This window comes from Pleuronectes platessa, chromosome 20, assembly GCF_947347685.1.
Source record: "Pleuronectes platessa chromosome 20, fPlePla1.1, whole genome shotgun sequence".
Taxonomy (NCBI): domain Eukaryota; kingdom Metazoa; phylum Chordata; class Actinopteri; order Pleuronectiformes; family Pleuronectidae; genus Pleuronectes; species Pleuronectes platessa.
The window spans coordinates 2315903-2341194 of NC_070645.1; the positions used below are offsets into that span (position 1 = coordinate 2315903).

The 25292-nt window shown below is 43.6% G+C and overlaps 1 pseudogene; it reads left to right on the forward strand.

The window, feature by feature from the left end:
- Positions 1-11836: 11836 nt before the first annotated feature.
- Positions 11837-14615, forward strand: LOC128426158 (uncharacterized; annotated as a pseudogene).
- Positions 14616-25292: the final 10677 nt, after the last annotated feature.

The following is a 25292-nucleotide window of genomic DNA, read 5'->3' on the forward strand; positions in this document are numbered from 1 at the left end:
ATCAGTATATCCTTGTCCTGATGGACGACGCAACCAGGTATCCAGAAGCCATTCCCCTTAGAAAAGCTAATGCTAGACAAATAGCAAATGAGCTATCCCTCTTCAGCACTAGGGTAGGGCTACCAAAAGATATACTGACTGACCAAGGGACTCCCTTTATGTCCCGTGTCATGAGACAGTGGTGTGCCCTGCTGCGAGTTAAACAGGTCCGAACATCTGTATACCATCCACAGACTGATGGATTAGTGGAGAAGTTCAAAAAACTCTTAAAACCATGCTAAGGAAGGCAGTCGGCCTAGATCAGACCTGGGCATTGTACGGCCCCGGGCCACATCCGGCCCTTTGGCTGTCTGTGACCGGCCCGCGTGAGGTTAACGGAATATTAGGAATCACACGTAAATAAGTGAACATCATGCAAAGAATACAACAACATTTCTTTTATTTTGAAGGTGCCTTTTTTAAACATTTACCTGACGCACATCCTGAATGCCCGCCTGCGGATGAAGTGTTGGCGAATGGAGTTAAGAAGAGATGTGATGTAGATATTAGTCCGCAAAAATGTCAGCCCACATTAAGGCAAGAAAGATCGAGTTTTCAACGAGACATGGACTGCTAAGTATTTATTTACTGAAGTCAAAGGGAAAGCCGTGTGCTTAGTTTGTGGAGAAAAGATCGCTGTTTTTAAGAATTACAATTTGAACCGCCACTACGAGACAAAGCACGGAGAGACTTTTACGGACGAAATGTAACGAGAAGGATCGAGGACATCGCGGGAAATCTCGAGCTTCAGCTGCTAAAGAAAGTGGTCGATTCGACTTTTTCTCCTTGGCTCTGGATGAGAGCTGTGGTGTCCGCGACACAGCCCAGTTACTCATCTTTGTGCGTTGGATGACGTACAAGGGACGACGACTGGGAGTGATTTGTTCACAGAGGTAACTGCATGCTTGGACAAGCTGGGACTCAAATGGGACAAACTGGCAGATGCTACAACCGATGACTGTCCAAATCTGACAGGGGAAAATGTCGGTCTTTTGAAGCGGATGCAAGATAAATTGAGGGAAATTAACCCACAGTCATAAAAAACCTGGAAAAGTCATGGAATTGTTTAATGTTTATTTCCAGTCCTGGAAAAGTGCTTGAAAAAAATGTAATACCAAAATTGTTTTGGAGAAGTCATGGAAATTTGTTATATTCATATTTTCATGTCGTTAATTTATACTGAGTTTTAATTAATTCATATGCTTTTAAAAGAAATACGCTCAAAATATAAGCAGGCATACTATCTCGTACTAATTGAAATGTTCCGTGGGGAAGCAGGCGGGATAATGCACTATGCCAGGGAAGTGTAGATTTAACCATGCTTGGCTACAAATGGAAAAGGACATGCCATGGGTTACAACAGACGTCTATCAAACTATTGTCTCTTTCATTTGTGTAATTCAAGGTTTACTGTATGCTTTGAAATTCTCATTGTTAGCTTAAATACAAAATTTAGTCTCTTTTGCATGTATACACTGAGATCTCACAAAATGTTTGGTCATGGAAAGTTGGTTTAAAGTTCTTGAAAGTCATGGAAATCCATTGGTCAAAATGTGTTTGAACCCTGTGTATTATACATCAGGAGGTGTTGTGTAAGTCAGTGCTCAAAATGAATCATGTTACTGATGTAACTAAATTAGTTAACTTTATCAGGGCAAGAGCATTGAATCTCAGACCGTTTGTTGCACTTTTGGAGGAGCACGAGACTGAACATGGGGACATAGGCTACCACACAGCTGTCAGATGGCTCAGTCTGGGCAAAGTGCTTAAAACAGTATGGGACCTGAGAGCAGAGATTCGAGAGTTTTGTGAAAAAAAAGACAAGGACATCCAAGAGTTCAGGAGGCATGCTCAGAAGATGTTGGTTCTCTTTGGATCTACTGACATATATGAACAAACATTTTCAGTGATGAAGTTTAACAAAACCGGGATACAGATCCTCTCTCACTGATGATCATCTGTCAGCTGTCCTTCGCATATCCACCTCAGATATTCAACCTGACGTCAGTGCACTTGTTCAAGCCCAAAAAAGACTAGATTTCTCTCACTTAACAAGAAAAAAAACAACAACCAGCAAATGGGGTGATAAGACTATATGCAAATAGTAATAGCGCTTTGTATACAGTTAATTTAAAGCTGATCTTTGGAATACTGCAAAAAAATTGCATATTTTGTTCACAACTGTTCTTGTAAATGTTGATTAAAGTGTGATGTAATGTTGGAGTTATTACTTTGCCTGCCTCACTTTTTCATTGCCTAACCATAACATTTACTCTTAACTGTAGAAGCTTATCAAATTATTATGAGTAGAATTGAGTTCTGCTAATTGATCCTGCCCTCCTTGACTGTCCATGTTTCTCATGTGGCCCCTCGAGAAAATTAATTGCCCACCCCTGGCCTAGATGGTAGAAATTGTGATCAGCTCATCCCCTACCTCCTGTTTGCAGTTAGGGAAGTCCCACAGTCCTCCACTGGGTTTTAGTCCTTTGACCTTCTGTATTCACACAAGCCAAGGGGACTGCTTGACATCGTCAAAGAGATCTGGGAGGAACAACCATGTCCCCATAGGACCATGATTGAACATGTGACAGCAATGCGCCCCCGAATGGCCGCCATATTTCCCATTGTGAAGGAGCAAATGGAGAAAGCACAGAGAGATCAAAGCGCTGTGCATGACAGAACAGCCCAACCCAGGGAGTTCCAAACCGGGGACAGGGTCTCAGTTCTGGTGCCCACAGTAGAATGTAAATTCTTGGCTACCTGGCAGGGACCTTACAAAGTTATTGAGAAGGTGGGGGAAGTTAATTATAAAATACGACAACCCGGAAAGCCTAAAGGTGAGCATATAAACCATGTTAACCTCTTGAAAAAATGGCATGACAGAGAGACATTGTTTACTGGCTGTTTCCCAAGGGAGCAAAGACAATTAGCCCGGGAAGCTGTGAGTTTTGGTCCCGAACTTTCCCCTCACCAGCTACAGCAAGCAAAGGAGCTGGTGGAACTTAATCAACATGTTTTTTCCTCCCTCCCGGGCTGCACACACCTGGTGGAGCATGAAGTACGCACCCCGGAAGGAAAAACTTTAAACCAAAGGCCGTATCGGGTACCAGAGGCCCACAGGAAAGTGATTGAGGAAGAGGTAAGCAAGATGTTGGAACTGAATGTCATTGACGAGTTAAAGAGTGCCTGGTAGTGTTGTGTCGGTCGTGAACGATTCGTTCGTTTAGAACGAATCCTTACAAGGACGCGGAGAAGAACGAATCACTGATCTGAAGACACGGTCGGGATTCGTTCATCTGCCGGGTACGAGTCTTTGGATAATTTTCCACGTGACCTGCATAGGCTCAGAAGAGGAACAGTTACCTCATTCCATTTCGCGTGACCGCTGTTTTAGAAAGACGTGAATGATATTCGTCATACTGACTAGTTTTGTTATTTTCACTTTACACTTTCACTTACAGTTAAGTGCAGTGTAATTGTTTGGCTTGATAATTAAATGCCAGTGTGATAATAAATGACAATTTAAAACCATACAAACTGTCTGAACTGTCTACACAGAATTTTCCATATAATATAAGACCATTTTACTTGTATTGCACATTTGTGTGGCAGATCATATTTTTTTTAAGAAAAAGAAAAAAACCTCCTCTATTAAATACAGTAAAACATGACAGTTTGTATGGTTTTAAACTGTCATTTATTATCACATTGGCATTTAAATTATGTTTAATGTAATCTGTAACGTATTCCGTTACATTAACTAATCTGAGTAACGTATTCTGAATGCTTGGATTACTTCCACATTGAATTGCATTTTATAAGTGTAGTAATGCGGCGTTGTTATAGTCAGTGGATCAGCAGCAGTTTAAGCTCTGTGTGCGCGGCTGCGGCGGGCCAGCTGGATGTGCTGGAAGGGCAGCTTTCGGATCAGCAGCTCCGTAGATTCCCGTTCATGTGCGGGTGGTCGTGCAGCGGCTTCAGCAGGAACATCCCCCATGCTGAACACCTCCGTCTCGCAGATGTGCATGTAGGTGACCGGGGGGCTCTCGAGCCCCGCCGCCCCGGAGCTCGGCTTGCTTTTCCGGGGAGCAATTTTCAGGTCCGCTGCCCGCACCGCGGTCACCGGCGAGATGAGCTCGCTCTGTGTGTCCAAGCCGAAGAATCTGAACGATGAACGAATCATTGATCCGGAAACACGGTCGGGGGGTGAACGATTCGTTCATCTGCCGGGTACGAGTCTTTGGATCATTGATTCCCCCCCCCCCCCCGTTGAAATGAACGAATGACTCGAAAAAAGATTTGTTCATTTTACTGAACGAGATTCAAAGAACCGAGTCGGTAAAAAGATCCGAACTTCCAATCACTAGTGCCTGGTCAAGCCCTATTGTCCTGGTGGCCAAGCCTGATAACACAGTACGTTTCTGTTCTGACTTTAGAAAGCTGAATGCTGTGTCTGAATTTGATGCCTACCCCATGCCTCTTGTGGACGAGCTCATTGAAAGCCTGGGTAATGCACGGTTCATAACAACTCTTGATCTTACCAAAGGCTATTGGCAGGTTCCGTTGGCAGCAGAGTCTGAGGAAAAACCAGCCTTCGCCACTCCAGGAGGTCTCTGGCAGTATCGGATGTTGCATTTCGGTTTGGTCGTAGCACCTGCTAGCTTCCAACGCTTAATGGATCAGGTACTGAAACCTCATAAAGAATATGCTTCTGCGTACTTAGACGATGTGGTGATCCAGAGTCCTGACTGGTATCGTCACTTACCTCGGGTGGAGAAGGTCCTGGAGTCTATATTAGAAGCAGGCTTGACGGCGAACCCCAAAAATGCAAGCTGGCCTACAGTGAGACAAACTACCTGGGGTATACCATTGGCCGAGGCCTCGTCAAGCCGCAGGAGGCGAAACTGTCTGCCATCCAAGAGTGGCCAATCACGTTGACAAAGAAGCAGGTGAGATCGTTTCTAGGCCTTGCAAATTATTACAGAAGATTCATTCCTGAGTTTGCTAGGATAGCCGCTCCACTCACAGAACTGACCACAAAGAAGCACTCGAGGATGGTGAAGTGGACCCCGGAAGCAGAGGAAGCCTTTTGCAATCTCAAGAGATTGGCCCTCTGAGGTGGGCCTGGGGGATGTCCTGTCCCAGATCCATGAGGTTGAGGATCATCCAGTGCTTTACTTGAGTCGTAAGTTGCTGCCAAGAGAGAGGAACTATACCACGGTTGAGAAAGAAGGTTTGGTGATAAAATGGGCCCTAGAAACGCTCAAATACTATCTGTTGGGGAGGAGGTTCACACTAGTAACGGATCATGCTCTGTTACAGTGGAAGGAATCTAACAGTAGAGTAACCAGGTGGTTTTTAGGGCTCCAACCTTTTAACTTCTCTGTCATTCACAGGCCCAGTCGTAGTCATGGAAACGCTGACGCACTATCCCGCCGTGATGCCATGTGGTCCTCATTCACCCTGCCCAGGATGTCAGGTCCGATGGGAGGGATGTGTGGCATCACAAGAGGGCGTGTTATAGAGGGGCATTATGTGCCTCTCTCTGTGAGAGGCTACCTCCCCACAAGATGGCTGCCGGGAGGCCTGCATCTCCCAGATGGCAATGCTGGGGGAGACGTGGACGAAAAGATGAACTTCATGTTTTGCTTCCGGAGAGACTTTTTTGTTACTTAATAAACCGGACTTTGTTTGAAACCATTTTCTGACATCTCTACGCTTCTGTGACGCACTGCCCTAAACCCTTCTTAGTGGTTAAACCCCTGGTAACCCCATGTAAAAACAGCATTGTACAAGAAAAACAGAAGGAAAGGTTACAATATAGCTTTTTGTCTTTTTTTCAAAAATAAGATCAATATATTAATCAATAATCAAAATAATCGTTAGTTGCAGCCTTGAAATTAAATGACATTACTTTCCATGGTTGCATTACCACCTCAAGTATGTATTGTAACTATTACACAAATGATGGGGAACCTGAGCCTTGGGCCAGAGATCGTAAACCCTCCACGGCAATGCCGAGAAAAAAACGTTCGATTGGGTTTAGAAACGGAGAGTATAGCGGAAGGTATAGTACTGTAAACTGTGGATGGTGTGGAAACCAGTTCTGGACCAGAGCAGAGCGGTAGATTGACACATTGTCCCAGATGACAATGTATTGCATCTGTTGCATGTGGTTTACTGCTGTGATGATGTTGTGCAATCGGTCGAAAAATTTGAGAATGTGGCCTCCCCCTCTATCTCCTTCTCCTCCCCCGTGGATTCCCCCTCTCAGCCTCCTTCTTCTGACTCCTTCCATTTTGGTTGAAGACAGGTGAACCCACCTGATTCATTTTTATAGTGCTTAAACCTGATTGGTGTCTTCAATTAAGCAGTCGTGTTTGCGCACCTGATGGCTGTGTTGAACCAATTGGCTCATAGGGGTGGTAATTTGACAGTCAGTGCTGTGGAATTGCAAGGATATACTTCTGGGTCTAATATATACAAGTGTGTTTAGTGTTTTGCAAATCACTGCGTGTATTGTTTTGCAAAAAGTGTGAGTCGGATATTGTGCTTATGGTGGTGTAAATCTAGGCCCATGTTTTGCTCCTTGAGTGTAAAGTTTTGATAATTGTGTAATACTTTTGATTTTAGTGTTAATGGAATAAAAAAAAACTGAAAGATGATTGAAAAGACCAATGGGTGAAAAGCACCTTAACACATTACTTAAATTATCAAAAATATGATTTATTGCCACTTATATTCATATTTTAGACTAAATTTCAGAAAAATAATTTCTGTGTTCTTTTTTGTTATGGACTGATAGACTGTCCTGTACCACACACACTGACTGGTACACTCCAACATACATACACTGTAAAATTTTACAGTAACTTTTACTTTTACCAACAACTTTTTTTGTCATTTTACAAAGTTTATCTGTAAATCGCAATGCATCATGGGTCCAAAATAATTACCGTACCTGACTGTATTTTTCTACAATAACACATTGTAAAATTACAGGCAAGTTGTATTCTGACTGTAGATGGTGCATGTTACAGTTAAATACTGTTGATATCGATTGCGCTCCACGAGGCCATTTGAAAGAGGATCTGACATGAGAGCATGGTAGCAGAGGAGCAACACCTGCATCCATCCACTACATAAAAAGTAGGGATGAGCGAGTACAGCATTATCTGTATCTGTATCTGTATCTGTTAACCATATGAACCATATGAATTATCTGTATCCGTATCCGTACTCGGGGTGGTAGGGGCCTAACCCGGAAGTGGTAGTGATTTAACCCGGAAGTGGGCTGGATTTAACCCGGAAGTAGGCCGGGTTGTCTTGAAACGGGCGGGGCTTTAACCAGTATGTTATTTTAAGCATGCAATTGATATGGGTTGATCAGAAATTGTTATATTTATTGCTGATTAGAAAACTATTACAGGACAGCATCAGCATTGAGCTTCAGATCAATGATTTTGATCACAATAGCAAACAAACTATTTACAGAACAAGTTTTGCAACAATGAATACAACACATGCTGTTGCAATTATGAAGTGAAATGTAATAACAAGTGTTTTCATACTCAACATAACTTTCTTTTTTAACTCTGACATTTTTTTATGATTTTTTTATTTAAATTTTTTTTAAATGTATTTCCACACCAGGTGTGTGTGTGTAGCTTAATTTGTAATATTTTGTATACCACTAATACCTAGAAAGTGTCAGACACTCAATGCGTGAAGTAAAAAAAAAAAACTGTTTAAAAAAAAATCTCCGACAGGCAGAGACGCAACGCGAGTCGCTTTCTACCAGCACCACGTCTGAACGAACCCACGTTTAACAGAACTCTACTGGTTAACAAGTAAGTACAAACTGAAATAAAAACAAACTTCAAGCTGAAGAAACCCTAAACGTTAACGGAAAAGACCCGCGAACCTGAGTGACTGAGAGACAGAGAGCTGTTCTGTGAGTGAGTGAGCAGAGCGGTGTGTGAAGGGGAGGAGCACTGTGACGCTGTGTGAGGATTTTCATTCAGTCCGAGCACAGATATTGACTCGTATTACTCGTATAATACTCGTGCTCGGCAAAAGTGCTTTATCCGTACCGGATACTCGTTTCAGCCGAGTATCCGGCTCATCTCTAATAAAAAGTAAGTTGAATGTTAATTTCTTACAAAATTAATATGGGTTTCAACTTTGTAGTGATGTTGAAATTGTTGAGATCTTAAGATAACCGATGCTGTTGTTAGCAGTTACTAAAGTGACAAACCTATAATGTCCAAACTGAAATTGAAAGGCTGCATTCACGTGTTAATTAAAAGCACACAGCTGCAGTGGCCTGTAGCAGCCTGTAGCAGCCTGTAGCACCCTGTCAGGATGCTTTAATAGAGGAGCAGTTAAGGTTAGTAACATCGCAGCTATACACGGGTTAAAACAAGTGCATTGTGTGTCTTCACAGAGGGGGGATGCGACATGAAATTATGGGAAAATACGGGATTAGCATGCAAAAAATAAGATCGCTAGCATGCTAACGCTAGCGGGGGAAATGGGATGTGTCTAAATTGACCGTGCAGCAGCCTGGCTCGCACACCCTAAGGTAGTTAGCGACCAGTCAGACCACCTCATTCAGCGCGAACGTCACAAGCTCAGTCTGTACCGTTTTTTGGCAGACATAAAGTTAGCTGAAGTGAAGCTAGCGCTAGCTCGTTGAAGTGAAGCTAGCGCAAGCTCGTTGAAGTGAAGCTGGCGCTAGCTCGCTGAAGTGAAGCTAGCACTAGTTAGCTTCATGCATTAGCCCTATCACCTGCTGAAAACGGAGACTGTGCAATTTGTCCGAAGTCACATTATTTTGAAACCCAAATAGCCAGTACAATTTACAGATAATGTTAATGTATCAATCACGCAAAGCATTACTTTTGACTTTGTATGATTCCTAAAACCAGACTAATACTTTTTACTAAAGTACTTAATACTTATTTTCTGTGAACTCAGTTAAATAAACAAAAAATGTGTGTAAGTACTACAGTCAGCACGTCCACGCAAATTTTACGGGATTTCATTAGATCACAGTCCTGCATTGTGAAACATGACGCTGAACTTAACGGAAGAACTGACCGAATGTTCCTACTTTCCTACTGTAGGACATAACAACAGTGAGCGCCCACCGCTGAAGTCACAGTGATCATCAAGGTTTTACTAATCATATGAAACTTCACAGTAATGCACCAAACTGCCCTTTTACCTGTGGTGTACCTGATTGTACCCGTGCATTCAGAAACTTTGCAGCATTTAAGTCTCATCTATACAGAGATCATATGTCTCGAAGGACTGCTTGTGATGAGCAAATTGCTATAGCCCTGATTTGTCAGATTGAATTTTGTCAGATTACATTTACAAATCTGAAGGATTTCCTTAATCATTTGAAAGGCCATATACAAGAGGGCAGGACAATAACTTGTCCTTTCAGGGCTTGTAAGAAAACCTTTGGTGTAAAATCCACATTTGCGTCTCATATTTCGAGAATACACAAAAACAGTTTGGCCGTAAATATGCATGAGGCAGTGTTTTCAACACCCATCCCAAGAAGCACAGTTTGAAAACCCGTCCCAACCTGCTAGTCATTCCTTCACCTCTATCACTGAGAATGATGAACAGCTGGAGACAGGTAAACTTTATGATAGTGTGGAGGACGACCGGTTTTTTAGGAACTTGTCTATGTTTTATTAGAAGCTTCAAGCTAAGCTACTCTTACCAGCGTCAGTAATTCAGACCATCATTGAAGAGGTCCAAGACGTTCATGATGTTGCTCAGTTGCATCTGTTTTCAAAACCCAAAGAGAAATTGTCTGTGCTTGGGTTGCCTGACATGACTATAACAAATGTAATTGACAAGCTCACAAAAGATGATCTATTAAAAAAGGTCAACAACATTTTGCGTACAGATCAGCGTTGCAAGTCAGTGTTTAAAAACAGCTTAAATTATGTTGAGCCTCTGCCTTTGTATCTAGGTACAAATGAGTCAGGAAAAGAATGCTTTGCACAATATGTGCCAATAAAGGAAACTCACTTCTCTTTTTGAATCTGAGGCTTTCAAAAAGCAATATGAAAAGGCCCATTCTCGACTCTCTTCCCGTGATGTGTTAGAGGATGTATGGGATGGACACAGTACTACTGACAATGAATTACTTAAAACTGAAACATCATCGTTAGCCTTGATTCTTTATCAAGATGCTTTTGAGGTCGTCAATCCGCTAGGATCAGGCTGAAAAAAACACAAGGTACTGGCAGTGTATCTGACACTGGGCAACATTTTGCCCTACAACAGATCAATTATTGATCACATGCAGCTTGTTCTTTTCTGCAGGGAACAAGACTTCAAGTTTTTTAGACAGGAGGTGGTTTTCAGTCCACTCATAAAAGATCTCAAGGATCTAGAGGACATTGGTATTGTTTTGAGGGATGGCAAAGTTATTAGAGGTTCTGTATGTGCCATAGCCGGAGATAATCTTGGTTCTCATAGTATTGGTGGCTTTCTGGGAAATGTCACCAGTAATTCCTTTTTTTGTAGGTTTTGTGATATAGACAGACAAACATTTCAGTTGAGTCCACTGTCCACTGGTTCAAAGAGAACCAAACAGTCATATCAGCAGCATGTACAAGAACTCGGAGCAAGAGACACAGACTCAGTGTGTGGCATAAAATTTGACTCCATATTCAACCAGCTATGTTACTTTCATGTTTGCCAGCCTGGTCTTCCCCCATGTCTCGGACATGATCTATTTGAGGGTATTGTTTCTGCTGATATGGCATTGTGCATCAACCATTTGGTAAACCAGGAAAAACACTTTTCTTATGTAGATTTGAACAGAAGTATAACTCAGTTTGCCTACCTTGGTAAAGAAGCAGATGACAAACCTCCTGAGTTCAGGCCAGGTAGTGAGAAGTTAAGTGGTCATGCTGTCCAGAATCGGTGCCTGGTGAGATTTTTGCCTCTGTTAATTGGGCAGAGGATCAAGAACCCTTGCAAAAATGGTGTTTGGAAGTGGATTTTGCTCATGAGAGAGATAGTTGCTTATGTATGTGCACCAGCAATTACTGCTGACCAGATTGCCTACTTGAATAACCTCCTTGAGGAATACATCCAGTCCAGAGTGGAGCTGTTTCCACACCATTCCCTTAAACCAAAGCACCATTATCTCTGTCACTATCCTGAGCTTATTCTTCAGTTTGGACCTCTTATCCGTCTTTGGACGTTGAGATTTGAAAGTAAGCATACTTACTTCAAACAGTGTCCAAGAAAACTGCACAACTTCAAGAGCCTGTGTGCTACTCTGAGCGACACCAGCTCCTTCAAGCATACTTAGGTGCTGGCAGTCTTTTCCCTCCTGTCATCCAGGTTAAAAAAGGAACTGAATTCTATGTTGGTGACTATAATGAGAGCATCAAGGTAGCAACTGCACCATTTAACTTCACACATGACACCACTGTAGCCACTAATGCTCTCACTGTCAAAGGGACAAATTACAAAAAAGGAATGCATGTTCTAGGACGAGATGATGAGGGCCTTCACATGGGTGAGATTATGTTAATTTTGATCCATCGTAGAGATTTTGTCTACTTTATTGTGGGGAGGCAGTTGGCTGTGGAAATTCCTGATTTTGGTATTCACAGTCTAACAGAGGTAGTCCAGGACTCGAGCTACATGTGTGTCAAGCAAGAAGACCTCCTTGATTATTATCCATTAATGGGGTACAAGCTGAATGGCACATCAGTGATTATATTTCACCACTCCCTCCTAGATATATACTAACATGTCAGCTGTCGGGAAGGAAATCAGACAAGCTGTGTTGCTGGTATTACCCAGCCTACAGGAGGACAAACTGCAGTCCCTCCTGAACAACTTAGAACGCATTGGAGTGGAATCAAGAGGTGACCTGCAGTTCATTAAAGAGGAGGATCTCCCGGCCGACATCACACGTATCCAATGTCGGAGGCTTCTGAACGCTTGGCAAACTGAAGGTATGTGTTAGATTAATGTTTATAAAGCACTTAAAACAGAATTGCTAATTGTATGTTAATATTGGCCGATTTTTTTATTGCTGACTAAACCAGGCATCCCTAGTTTGTATCTCTTAAGTGATGCTCATACAATGTTTTTTCCTTTTCTTGTAGACGAAACAACATGCATGACACTGACTACTGTAGATCCTTAGGACATATACTTCAGTACAACTACAGAGAATCATTCTTCTTCCCAATCTACCTCCAGCCATTCAAGTCAGTGAAGCGATAATACCTTCAGAGTGACTGTGAATTTAAGTACCTGGCCAGAAAACTTCAATGTTCCTTGGAACAGAATGTCTCCTGGTATCAAAACCGCCATTGCACAGATGAAACGATGTTTCTCCATCTGCTAAGGACCGCAGGGAAATGGTACGGATTATCATTGATGAAATGAGGCTGACTGAATTAAATCCATCAAAATCTCAGTGTCTGACAGTGGCCAAGATGATTGTAAAGCAGCATCCCAGAAGTTTTGCTGATGTCATGACAGATGGGACTGTAATTGGTAGTGGCTACGGATCCCTTTGACTCAGCTAAAAACCCGAGTAGAACATGTCAATCGTGGAAATGTTCTTATCAGACGAAGGCAGCCGAAAATTCTCTCAAATCCACCTGCAGACATAGCTAGAGGACCAGCTGACCCAGATGGCTGCATGAGATGGCAGCCTGACTGTCCACCGGGGGAAACTGTAGAGAGTCTCAAAGAGAAGCAGAGGGAAATGTTGGACCTTTACTGTGTTGAGGGGCCAGCGGGTGCAGAGAGAGGACATTTGACTCAGTTAATGAAAACAACCTACTACCTACAAAGAAAAACCATCAATGCCATCCCACCCCCTTCAATTACCGAGCTGAGGAATGACTGGCCATATCTTTTCTCACCAAAAGAGCTGTACAGCCACTTCAAATTACTCACAGACATTGACATCCTGGATAAAATGAAGCAGGCTATGGAAGAACAGGGGAAGCTGATTCTTCAGTTTTTCGAGCAGAAGCCAGCAGGGACTAATGCAGATGAGGTAAAGCTCATCCTCTCAAAGTACAACAGAGAAGAAAACTGTGATCCATGCCCAGTCGTGATCCTCCTGTTCATGGCACACTTCAAAGAGAAACCTGAGGAACTCCTTTTGCAAGCAGATGTAAGTTTGAAATTGTTATAGTTAGAAACTTTTGAAATGATATTGGTATGATATTGTTACCCTCAACAGTTCCACTGAGGACAATCACTGTAATTTTTTTAATGTTATTATTTTTATTTTTTTTAGGTGTTAGCAACAGCAGCTGACATCGGGAGAACACTGCCGCTTCCTATCTCTCTGAGACTAATTGTCTTAGGTAGTGTATACAGTTTTTTTTTCTGTTGTTGAGCATTGCACAGGCCGAGACTATGTGAAGGACATGTATTAGTAACAGTTAAACATGTGGATATGTTTATGTGGAAGGTAACAGAAAAAAATAATTTAAATGTCTTTATTTATGTTTAGGTGAAGTGCTCACAGCAGCCAATTGGATGCTGAGCATCGAGGGTCAGGTGGTTGTGCCTCCACATCCCAACTTTGTGGCTGGAATTGCAGCATTATTCGCAAGCTACTACATATTTAATCTGGTTTACCAGGAGGAGGCACCTTGTACACTGGAATTCATTCAGAGGTAACTGTGCTTGAAGTAGGATTTTTGTGGTTCATTATTATCGTCCAATTCGTTTTTACTTGGACCAACTAGCAAAAGGATTTGGGTTTGAACTGGACTCATGTTGCATGGACATAGCCCTGGGCATATAGTCCTTCAATCAGCAAACTGACACAACTAACAAACAACATTTTAAACCACAACAAACATGCCAAAAATATTTTTTGTAATCAACAACATAATACATATTAACTGAATATTTAATGATTTTTCCTGCCCATTTTATGGTGCCCTCAGACCACTCCTTACTTTGGAACAATTTTGTGGCTGTGCAGTGGTGTGATATATAAAAAGGCTCCAGTGTGCATATCCAGGCTGTTTCATTAACAAAATAGTTCCAATACAATGAGTGATATAAGAGCACTGTGAAGCAGCAAAATACGTTACATATGGTTCAATTGTGAATATGAAAAATGTTACGTCGGTGTGTTTTGTTTAATGCTATTGTTGTCATGCAAAATTAATACTTTTTTGAGTTTGTTAGTACTGTAAACATTAAATCGTTGTTTTATTTTTATACAGAACACACCCAGACTCCAACCTTGTGGTGCGGGTTTCTCTGACAATGTGCACCTCAGGCTGTGGGCTGGGCTTGAAGCGAGGTATCTTCTCACCGAAGAGAATTATTTCTCTGGGACCATAATCGAAGTGGGCCTGTGCCTCAAGCAGGAAAGGGTGCCCCAGGATAACTTCCATGTTATTAGCTGTGTCTGCCATAATAAAGTTTAAGTTTGTAACTCTGCCTCCGGTTCGCACTGGCAGGTTGACTTCCCCTTGGACTGTCAGACCCTCAGGATCGATGCCCTGCAGAACTTGCACGGTGGATGGCTGGATTCATGAGGGATGGCATTGAAATGACGAAGGGGCAGTACATTCCTCCAAGTGCCAGAGTCTAGCAGAGCACCTAGTTCAAGTCCATATATCCGTATTGGAATACTCATTCCGTCTTCTGAGCCTTTGGTGCAGGTGACCACTGTACCTGAGTCAGGAACCGGAGCTGTGAAGGCCCTGGGTGCATATCGTTTGGGTTTACGGGGAGAAGTGCAGTTCCTATGTATATGCCCCACCCCAGAATAGTTTTGGCAAATTACTTCTCCAAAGTTCGTTTTTACAGGCTTAGCTTTGTGGGACTGCCACTGCCGGTGAGAACTTTGCGTTCTTACTAGAGATGAGCCGGATACTCGGCTGAAACGAGTATCCGGTACGGATAAAGCACTTTTGCCGAGCACGAGTATTATACGAGTAATACGAGTCAATATCTGTGCTCGGACTGAATGAAAATCCTCACACAGTGTCACAGCGCTCCTCCCCTTCACACACCGCTCTGCTCACTCACACACAGAACAGCTCTCTGTCTCTCAGTCACTAAGGTTCGCGGGTCTTTTCCGTTAACGTTTAGGGTTTCTTCAGCTTGAAGTTTGTTTTTATTTCAGTTTGTACTTACTTATTAACCATTAGAGTTCTGTTAAACGTGGGTTCGTTCAGACGTGGTGCTGGTAGAAAGCGACTCGCGTTGCGTCTCTGCCTGTCGGAGATGTTTTTTTAAACAGTTTTTTTTTTTTACTTCACGCATTGAATGTCTGACTACTCTCTCTCTCTCTCTTCCCTCTCTCTCTCTCTGCCGGTCGTTGGAGTTTTTTTTTGTTTTTTTTAAACCGCCAGTTGGCTCTAACCAGTTTTATTTTACTTCACGCACTGAGTGTCTGACACTTTCTAGGTAGTAGTGGTATAAAAAATATTACAAATTAAGCTACACACACACACACACCTGGTGTGGAAATAAAAAAAAAAAAAAAAAAAAAAAAATCATTAAAAAATTTCAGAGTTAAAAAGAAAGTTATGTTGAGTATGAAAACACTTGTTATTACATTTCACTTCATAATTGCAACAGCATGTGTTGTATTCATTGTTGCAAAACTTGTTCTGTAAATAGTTTCGTTTGCTATTGTGATCAAAATCATTGATCTGAAGCTCAATGCTGATGCTGTCCTGTAATAGTTTTCTAATCAGCAATAAATATAACAATTTCTGATCAACCCATATCAATTGCATGCTTAAAATAACATACTGGTTAAAGCCCCGCCCATTTCAAGACAACCCGGCCTACTTCCGGGTTAAATCCAGCCCACGTCCGGGTTAAATCACTACCACTTCCGGGTAAGGCCCCGCCCACTCCGAGTATGGATACGGATACAGATAATTCATATGGTTAACAGATACAGATACAGATAATGCTGTACTCGCTCATCCCTAGTTCTTACTGGTGGCTAAGCGGCCTCTGCATCTTGCTCATCAGCGACCCCACTAGCTCTTTAAAGGCTGAAACACGGGCCCTCTCATGCGCCAACGCGGCCCTGGGTCTCCGTTCTGCAGCATTTCGAAGACCTGGCTGCATAAGCTGTGTGACAGCTCTTGCTGTCCTTCTTGTGGTTTCACACCTGTGCGCTATCTCGTAGGCTCTTGCCAGGGTGGGAGGCTTCTCTTCCAGCAACTTTCGTACTAACTCAGCGTCAGCCAGGGCATTAATGAAGATCTCCACAGTGATGCTGTCCTGCTCTGACTCTCTACGGTCAGCATATACAATAGAAACTTTCTCGTAGATCAATCAATCAATCACATTTTACTTGTATAGCCAATATTCACAAATCACATTTCGTCTCATAGGGCTTTAACATGGTGTGACAATCCTCTGTCCTTAACCCTCAGCAAGAGTAAGGAAAAACTACTGAAAACCCTTTTAACAGGGTAAAAATACGTAGAAACCTCAGAGAGAGCCACATGTGAGGAATCCCTCTCCCAGGACGGACAGAAGTGCAATATATGTCAGGTGTAGGAAAACATCATCAAGATTAAAGTTTTTTAATCAGTGTTGATGAGGGTAAGCATTTTGAAGGATAACTTCAATACTATATGTCAAGCAGTCCTGCTGCAATCATAGTCTATGGTCAGCAGCCAGCCTGATCATGATCCGCCATCCAGATCGGATCCACTATAGTCCACAGTCATTGTCCACTGCCGCTTATTAGGATCCATCATCAGCCGCCGACCTCAGTTTTGGTCCACCACCATTATATGATGCCAACGCTACACAGGATCCGCCATTACCACTACGATCAGCCCGCACGATATAGAATCCACCATACTGGATCAACCGTTGCGACCTCTGATGCACGATCCACAATCGTAATCCATGGTGTGGCCACAGAGGCCCTGGATCTGCGGGCAATAAAGCAAAGGGACTCGAGGAAGGGGGCAAGTCAGTAACATGTACTGATGAGATATGACTTACTTCAATGTGATAGGGATGAAGAAGAGGAAGGAGAAGCTGGAAAGAGAAGCTCCATGTGTCATGTGTCATAAATTCCCTTTGCGTCTTAGCGTCATCAGGGGTTTTACAAGTGGTCATACTTTCGGATCTCTTCTGCCAAGTGCTCATCTACTTGGTCCATATTCGTTCTTCTAAATCTTCCGTGATTTCCGCGTAATATGGGGCATGAAACCGGAAACTAGACTCCGGACGGTATGTAGTAAGCAGACCAATCACAAGCCTTGCGGGCTGCGTGAGGCTCGCGTCGCTTTGTCGAATAGTTAGACAAAATTGGCGGACGCACGCAAGCCGCAAGAGGGCACGCGAGGGGCGTGTTGCGTGTCTTGCGTGCATTTATGTGTGCGTACAACCCGACTATAAATCGGCCTTTAGCGTCATCAGGGGCTTTTGCCCTGTAATCAATGATACAATGATACAGGCCGAACTTGGGGGTACACTGAGGCTCAAGGTAAATCGGACTGGCTACTGGTTTGTATGGTAGTACGATGAAAACCATGTAGCCCACTCAGTAGATCAGCCATCAATACCTCTATGCCTTTTTAAACTAAACGCTTCCTTTTTTAGAACATAGGACAAGTAAAGTTTTGCCGCACTAATTAGCTCTAACTATAAGCTTTATCAAAAAGGAAGGTTTTGAGCCGACTCTTAAACGAACAGATGGTGTCTGCCTCCCGAACTGAAAGTGGTAGATTATTCAACAGGAGAGGGGCTTGATGGCTGAAAGCTCAGGTTCCTACTCTTCTTTTAGAGACTTTAGGGACGACAAGTAAGGCTGAATTCTGGGAGCGGAGTGCTCTAGTGGGTTGATAGGGTACTAACAGCTCTTTAAGTTAAAATGGCGCCATATTATTCAGGGCCTTGAAGGTGAGGAGGAGAATTTTTAATTAATCCAATGTAGCGATGCTAATACTGGAGAAATGTGCTCTCTTTTATTGGTTCTCGTCAGGACATGTGCTGCGGCATTTTGGACAAGCTGTAGAGTCTTTAGCGACTTACTGCTGGAGCCTGATAGTAATGAATTACAATAGTCCAGTATCGATGTAACAAAGGCGTGGACTAGTTTTTCTGCATCTTTTTGCGAAAGGACATGTCTAATTTTTCTGATATTACGCAAGTGGAAAAAGGCGGTCCTAGAAGTTTGTTTTAGGTGTGAATTAAAGGACAAATCAGGATCAAAGCTCACTCCCAAGTTCCTGACTGTTTCATTGGAAGCAAGGGCAATGTCGTCTAGCGAGCTATATCTTGAGAAAAGGTGTTTAGGGCCAAGTATTATAACCTCTGTTTTATCTGAGTATAATAAGAGAAAATTGCGGGTCATCCAGGCTTTTATGTCCTTGAGATATGCTCGAAGTTTAGTTAATTGATTACTTTGTTCAGGTTTTAATGACAAGTATAACTGGTGTCATCCGCATATCAGTGGAAATTTACCGAGTTTGTCCTGATTATGTTTCCTAGTGGAAGTATATATAATGAGAATAAAATTGGGCCGAGCAAAGAACCCTGTGGAACACAATGGTTAACTTTGGTGCGCACAGATGATTCATCATTAATTTGCACGAATTGGGAGCGATCAGAAAAATGAGATTTAAACCAGTTAAGGGCGGTTCCATTAATGGTAATTAACTGTTTAAGTCTTTGTAATAAAATTTGATGGTCAATTGTGTCGAATGCTGCACTGAGATCTAACAAAACGAGGACAGACACAAGTCCCTGATCTGAAGCTATTAGAAGGTCATTAGTGACTTTTGCTAAGGCTGTCTCTGTGCTGTGATTGACTCTGAACCCAGACTGAAAGTCTTCATATTTATTATTTTCCTGGAGAAACTCACACAGCTGATTGACTACGACTTTTGCTAAGATTTTAGACATGAAGGGGAGATTAGATAAAGAGTTTGATTACAGATATTTTAAAAGACTGTGCCAAACACTCCGTCGACTTCCGCATTCTGGCTATCGAGAGCGGGTGGCACGAGAGAGCACTTCAGGGTTTTTTTCTCCGGGGACTTAGGGATGAGCTGAGGGATGAATTAGCCGCTCGTTTAACACCCCTCCCGTGATTCGGACAATGAGCCCTCTTCAGCGGGGGCTTAAGGCTGAATTATAGTCCTGCGACTTCAACCGCGGAAGGCCACGCAGCTGCATCGACGGACTCGTTTTGGTTTATACTTCTCTAACGTGCTGCGCGTGTTGCAACGCAATTCACCGCCAGAACCCTAGCCGGAGTAACGTTTTTTTTCAAAGACAAAACACACAAAGAAGAGACGTCTTCTTCTTAGTCGACTGTTTATTTACATCTCCACTCCGGCTCCTCATAGCCTATTTCTGGCAGACAAATCGGCTAGTCAGTGACGGGTTATACAAGTGGTCATACTTTCGGATCTCTTCTGCCAAGTGCTCTTCTATTTGGTCCATATTCGTTCTTCTAAATCTTCCGTGATTTCCGCGTACTGTGGGGCATGAAACCGGAAACTAGACTCCGGACGGGATGTAGTAAGCAGACCAGCCTTGCGGGCTGCGTGAGGCTCACATAGACTGGTCCACCGTCTCCATCCTTAATTGGAGTTTATTTTGTCACTCCCATTGCTTACATTCCGCCATCCCTTCCACATTATCTACCAAACCGTCTCTTCCCAAGCCAGTGGACGTCAGCTCTGTTCCCACTGCATATCATCACCTCCGTGAGGTGTTCAGTAAAGACCGTGCTCTATCCCTTCCACCCCACAGACCTTACGACTGTGGTATTGATTTGCTTCCTAATGTTTCCTATCCTTCCAGTAAACTCTATAATCAATCCAAGCCTGAAAGGGATGCCATGGAGACATACATTACGGACTCCTTGGCCACTGGACTCATTCGTCCATCATCATCGCCATTGGGGGCGGGCTTCTTTTTTGTTGAAAAGAAGGACAAGTTGCTTCGCCCCTGTATTGACTTCAGGAGGCTTAATGATATTACAGTGAAGAACAAGTACCCCCTCCCTCTCATTGACTCTGCTTTTGGTCCCCTTCACGAAGCAACTATTTTTACTAAGTTGGATCTCCGCAACGCGTACCACTTGGTGAGAATTAGGGAGGGGGAGGAATGGAAGACGGGGTTCAACACTCCCGTGGGACATTTTGAGTACTTTTTTATGCCCTTTGGCCTCACTAATGCCCCTGCTGTTTTTCAAACCCTTATTAATGATGTGTTAAGGGACATGCTTAATTGTTTTGTGTTTGTGTACCTTGATGACATTTAGATTTTCTCCCGCAACTTCCATGAGCATGTTCAACATGTTAATTTAGTGTTAAAGAGACCCCTGGAGAATAGACTGTATGTTAAAGCAGAGAAATGTGACTTTCATGTGTCTTCAGTTAGTTTTGGGTGTTTTGTATTGGAGAAGGGGCAAATCAAGACCGACCCTGCCAAGGTTAAGGCAGTTGCCAAATGGCCCACTCCTACATCAAGAAAGCAACTTCAGAAGTTTCTCGGGTTTGTCAATTTTTACCGCAGGTTTATCCAGGATTATAGCAGAGTTGCCACACCTGTTACCCAACTCACTTCGGTTAAGGTTCCTTTTGTGTGGTCGCCGGCAGCCGAGGGTGAGTTTGCTAAACTCAAGTTTTTGTTCTCGTCTGCACCTATTTTGATTCATCCAGACCCTGCTGTATAGTTCATTGTGGAGGTGGATGCCTCTGACTCCGGGGTGGGGGCCGTGCTCTCTCAGCGCACCACCTCTGACCTTAAGCAGCATCCTTGTGCCTTTTTCTCCCGCCAGCTGTCACCTGCGTGGAGAAATTATGACGTTGGCAACCGGTTCTGCTGGCGGTCGTGCTGGCTCTACAGGAATGGTAGTCAGGACTGGCTTGAAGGATCCACTCATCCTTTCATTGTTTGGTCTGATCATAAGAACCTGTCTTACCTCTGTTCTGCTCGCAGGCTCAAGTCACGCCAGGCTCGGTGGGCGTTGTTCCTGTGGTGTTACTTGTAACAGTTGATTGACATGTGGGTTTGACCAATGAGGAAGCCCTACTTAGGTGTGCTGGGGACCAATGGGATGAGGGAGTGAATGTGGGGTGCGGGGGTCGGAGATGGAAGGGACCATCGGAATAAACATGTCAACGTCAGTACACAGTTTATCTCACGCACATTATTAAGCGAACTTGACAGTTCCTGGGGCGGTTCCACTTCACGCACACCTACCGACCGGGGTCGAAGAACATAAAACCGGACGCGCTGTCACGTCAGTTTGCTCTCTCTGTGGAGGACACATCGGGAAGCACCATACTGCCATCTGCCTTTGTGGTTGGAGCAGCAGGGTGGGAGATCGAGGGTGGGTTCCAGGGGGCCAAGAGGGATCAGCCGGCCCCACAAGGTTGTACACCAGACAGGTTGTTTGTTCCAGTGGTTGTCAGATCTCCAGTCCTTCAATGGTTACACTCCTCCCGGATTTCCTGTCATCCTGGTTTGCGTCGGACCCTGGCCCTCCTGCAACAACATTTCTGGTGGCCCTCCATGGCGGCCGATACCAGGGAATTCGTCGCTGGCTGTTCTGTCTGCACCTGAAGCAAGGCATCGCATCAGGCTCCTGCTGGATTGCTGCGTCCTCTACCCATCCCTCACCGCCCCTGGTCGCATATAGCGGTTGATTTCATCACAGGCCTTCCTCCCCCTGAAGGCAACACAGTGGTCCTTACCGTCGTAGACCTATTCTCTAAGGCGGCACACTTCATTAATTTTCCAAGTTACCATCCACCCTGCAGACCGCCAACCTTCTGGTCATGCACATTTTCCGTTTACATGGCATCCCAGTGGACATCGTCTCGGACAGGGGTCCACAGTTCTACTAGGACGTGGAAGGCGTTCTGCCAGGCGTTGGGGGCGTCGGCCAGTCAATCTTCAGGGTAACATCCGCAGACCAACGGTCAGACAGACAGGCAAACCAGGATCTGGGGGCGGCCCTGCGTTATGTGACAGCTCGAAATCTGGCTTCCTGGTCCACACACCTCTCCTGGATTGAATATGCTCACAACTCCCTGGTCTGCTCCGCCACAGGTATGTCTCCATTCATGGCAGCTAATGGTTTCCAACCTCCACTCTTCCCATCCCAGGAGACTGACGTGGCAGTGCCATCCATCCAGGAGCATCTTCAACGTGCTCGTCGGGTCTGGCGCGAGGCCCGGGCAGCCCTCATCCGCACAGATGCTCGCAATCAGCGAGTGGCCGACCGTCACCGTACCCCGGCTCCTGACTACCAGCCTGGACAGAAGGTCTGGTTGTCATCCCATGATCTGTCTCTCCAGACCGAATCCCGGAAATTGGTCGAGAACGATCGGATCATTAATCCATGGTAAGACTTAAACTTCCCCTTTCACTAAAGATTCACCCTACATTTCACGTCTCTCTCCTCAAACCAGTGTCCACCAGTCCTCTAATCCCTCCTGCGGAGCCTCCTCCACCCACCCTTATCATTGAAGACCACCTGGTTTACACGGTAGATAGAGTGTTGGACGTACATCGGTGAGGCCGAGCCTTCCAATATCGTGTCGATTGGGAGGGATATGGGCCAGAGGAATGTCAATGGATTTCCCGTTCCCTTATCTTGGACCCCTCTATCCTCCATGACTTTTACGCCCGTTTCCCGGACAGACCAGGTCGGCCGCCAGGTGGCGTCCCTTGAGGGGCGGGTACTCTGAGGATTGTGTTTGGTGTTGTGGTTGTTTGTTGTGTCTCCTCCTTCCCTTCTTGTTTCTCCCTGTGCAGGTTGTGTGTGGCAGGGGGCTTGGCTGGCTCCTGGCTGCAGCGGACGAGGCATACCTGCTCCCAATTCATCTCATCATCCCCTCCATAAAAGCCTGGTCTGCTCACCACTTCGACGCCAGATTATTCCATCTACTCCGGTAGCTGTTTCGCTGTAGTTCTCTCGATCCTCTCGTCTTCTTGGATATCTACTAACCCTTTTGCTTTTCATCTACCCAGAATCTTTGTGTGCCTTACCGCTCAGCTTCTCATCCTCGCCACGTCCTGGATCTCCCAGCCAGCCAGTACCCTGTCGCTCCAGCCTGCACCAGCTTCTCCTTCCAATAAACTCTGTTCATTTTCCTTCAACTACTCGTTCTTGTCTGCTTTGGGGTCCAAACCTTAACTCAAACCTTAACACACGGGATCAGAGAGAAATGGGTAGGATTCTCAGCCGTTTCTGAGATTTCTGTTGTTGGTAGGGTATTAGTGCCAATTGAGGGCAGGAGATGGTTGATTTTACTTCTAATAGTTAGAATTTTATCATTGAAAAAGGTCATAAAGATATTGCTATTTAGGGATCGAGGGAATACTGGGTTCGGTTGAGGTGTGACTCTCTGTCAGCCTGGCTACAGTGCTGAAGAGAAATCTGGGGTTGTTCTTGTTTTCTTCTATTAGTTTTGAATAGTAGGTGGGGTTATACCCCTGGCAGGTACTACCAAGCCAGGCAGTTTTCAGGTTAGATGCCAGTCTAAAAGCAACATTGCCATCACCCGTTGGCAGTAGGATGATTGGATGAAGATTGGGCCGATATGTTTGTCATCCATATGAATGGTGTTTCTTCCTATTCAAATTAGGACATATTCAATAAGTGTGGAGCTCATGTGCATATTCAAATTCATTTCAAAAGAAACTTGGTATACAACAAAAAGTTACTTTTCATGTATTATTTTACCATGTAAAGTTTTACTTTGGTAGGAGTAAAGGAAAAAATGAAGCCTATTTGGTTGTATTTTGTGCATATTCGATTAGTGTATAGCTCATTTGCATATTAAAAGTAATTTTCAAAGAAACTTGTTATACAATTTTTTTTTTTTTCATGGGTACAACAAAATTTTTAAAGGGGCAGGCCATACTTTCCACATTTATTTAAAAGGGCCCATATTGTGTAAAATACATTTTCTTGGATTTTACTATACGTAATTACTTTAATGGGGTCAGTAGCTGGTCTTCTATAGCTGCAAACATAACATTGTGACTCTCAGCTGTGTTTAACATCTTAAATGCGGCAGAATAAGACAGTGATAGGCCTGGTCGTGTGTCACTCAAAGTCCAGTCAGCCATTCAGAGGAGGGGCTCCAGAGAGAGGCAGATGAGAGGACATGGAAATACACATTGCAGCAGTTTTCTCGACTTTGAAACACTGATTTATCATCTTAGGGGTACTAATACCTCAAATTAAATCCCCAAAAGGTGTAAAATATGGGTCCTTTAAGAAAAGTATCAATCATTATGTGGTGATTAGTGTTGATATTGTGGCAGTCATTTCAAACAAATTTATTTTTAAAGTATAAAAGGTCAGAGACATATCTCGTCAATCTTCACTGTCGATCCTCGATCTGAACTCACTGGCTGCTGATGCTCCACAGATTAGCTGAGAATTGTTTGTCTGTTGTCCACAGTGCATTAAATAGATAAAGTTGCATTACTGCCTTTCTTTTTGTATATTTATGCCCGTACCTTGAGCATTTAACAGAAATTTAAAGTGTTTTTTTTGGAAGATATTCCTGTGGTAGATCTCAGTTTACATTTTCAATAACAGAGTTATCTTGGCCTAAAAATATTGGTGATCACTGGTCTAAAGAGAGCCTAAGCATTGATTATGTCTTGTGAGTAGAAACTTGTGTGTCTGCTTAACAGTTTTCTAATTTTTTATTCAAAGTGCAAGATTCTTCATATCTTCACCTGAACAAAGTAGCTGCTGCCACATCACATTATGCAAAAGTCTTGAGTTTTGCGCCTCAGGAAGACAAGGATAGCAGTCGTTTGTGTTGATTTAAGCCATCACCTCTCTAAATGGATGTACAGTGCCTTGCATAAGTATTCACCCCCCTTGGACTTTTTCCCATTATGTACTGTTACTAACTGGAAATCAAATAGACTTAAATAAACTTTTTCCCGTTTGATCAACAAAACATGCATAGTACTTTGGAGGTGCAAAATACATTTTATTGTGACACAAACAATAATGAGAACAAAAAAGTTGACATCTGTTGGGTGCATAAGTATTCACCCCCCTGTGTCAATACTTGGTAGAACCCCCTTTCGCTGCAATTACAGCTGCAAGTCTTTTGGGGTATGTCTCTACCAGCTTTGCACATCTAGAGATGGAAAGGTTTGTCCATTCTTCTTGGCAAAAAAGATGAAGCTCAGTCAGATTGGATGGAGACCGTCTGTGAACCGCAATCTTC